The following is a 2,229-nucleotide window of genomic DNA, read 5'->3' as shown; positions in this document are numbered from 1 at the left end:
ACGAAAACACGTACTGGACATAATAATAATAATATTTGATATAAAATAATAATTATTGATCATATAATAATAATAAATAAAAGTATTCATATATACAAAAATAAATCGTTCTAACAAAGGGACACAACTCACAAAATTCACTCCCGTTATACATTCGCAACAAACTGGCGTATCCAGAACAAGGCTGCATTAATATTTTGTGACGTCACAATAACCCTGACCAGGACCAGGGACTTGTGATATACAAGTCTCTGCCAGGACTGACCGTGAAACGCATTAAAACTTTATCTTTTTTTTTTACAACAATTACGAAACAAGTAATATCAACTTATATAATAATTTCAATGAAAGATACTTTAATATACCTGCTTCTAGAACTAGCTCCTATCAAAACAGTCTCTTCCCCTCTTCTATGAACTTATGGAACTCTTTAGATCCTTCTTTTAGAGATTCTGTATCTATCTCGAGCCTGAAAAATAAGCTTAAAACTGCATTCCCTGTCTCTATTTCTGATGTTTTTCTTGACTGTAAGCCTAGGGCATTAAATATTCTATTGTGTCAGTTGCGTAATAATGCCAGTAACCTAAATTTTGATAAGTTAATAGATCATCTAGTTCTTGATGGCTCATGCATTTGTGGAGCAGACCTTGAAAATTTGGTTCATTTTTTCTTCCAGTGCCCACTATATTCTACCTTTAGGCATCATATCACTTCTATATACAATCGTGTGGAATTTATTAATTTACATATACTTTTATGTGGCGATATAGATTTATCTCAAGATATTAATCTATATATCTTAAATCATGTTTACTTATATAAAGAGCACTAAAAGATTTCAACTATTATGATTATGTTGCTCATCATTATTTTTCATGTCTTTCCTTTATGAAATTGTGTGTAAGTGAGTGTGAAAGGTGTGCTGTTTAGACTATGTATAATTATTATACCTATCTGCAACCGGTCTATGGAAAAGACTTATATAGGGTAATCCTGTTGTCTGATCCTATTATTTCATATATATAAATATTTAAAAACTTAACAAATGATAATAATATACATAAATAATATTTAAATATCTAATATAATTAGGTTTATTAATGGTATGTATATTGAACATGTATTTGTATATATTTGGAATAATAAAATATTTTTTTGAATTGAATTGAAGTTATATAAATCAACCGTGTTGGCTCGGGTAGGTGACTCCATATTTGTTCACGTCCAATCTGGAGTTCGAACCCTGGCCTCCTACTACATGAGCATTATATATATATATATTGACGTAACCGTAATGGTATAAGTATAGGATCCCACACGAATGTCAATACAATGTGGAATTTATTAGATTAGCCTCACAGGTTGTTTAGGTGAGTGACACATCAAACAATTCGCATGATATTGACACGAGGGAAAGCTTCTGTTTTTCACACAAACAAATTCATAAAAAAGTAATCCGAAGCCATCGGATTTTATTTTTTTACACCTCCGAATTTCAGCTCATATATATCATATTATATTTGTCATAATACGTTTGACGAAAAACAAGCGTTATACGAAAACAGAAACTGGTTATTTTAAGCTTTGACAAAAATAATTTGTGCTAATTTTATGTTAAAAGTATATAACTTTTCCGTAAACAGATCGATCACTATGATAAGTATCCACCACCAATAAAAGTCGAGTATTTCAGATATATTTTATATGTCTTGTGGTGTTGTATACCATGCAGACTGTGGTGAGAAATGCATTATCAGTTTTATTTCAGGTTCTGAAGTCCATAGTTGATACAGCACAGGACAAACTTGAAAATAAAAGAAAAATAAAACGTATTAGTCAGAACCTGCATATAGCTATATATAGTGGTTTAGCGAAATTTTAGGAATCAGTTGATTAATTTTGTCACTGGTTCAGGACTAAAATGATATACATTATAATTTAAATATGGACATTATCGTATTATATCATAATTACTAATTGAATTATTGTGAAATAGACTCACTGAGCTTTCCAATTAGTGTGACTTTCATTACTTAATTGTGGCCTATTCAGATATCAGTTCACAACTGCTCGTTACAACACGACGGCTGAACAGCATATCCTACACTGTGACAACTTGGCAATTCATTCAGGCGAACACAAAAGATTTGTCTTGACATGCGTAGAACAGTACTCTGTTTTGAGCTAACCTTATTAGTTTAGTCGTAAACAATACCGAGCTTGTTCTAC

This window comes from Pecten maximus, chromosome 3 (assembly GCF_902652985.1).
Source record: "Pecten maximus chromosome 3, xPecMax1.1, whole genome shotgun sequence".
Taxonomy (NCBI): Eukaryota; Metazoa; Mollusca; class Bivalvia; order Pectinida; family Pectinidae; genus Pecten; species Pecten maximus.
This window is presented reverse-complemented; position numbering follows the sequence as displayed.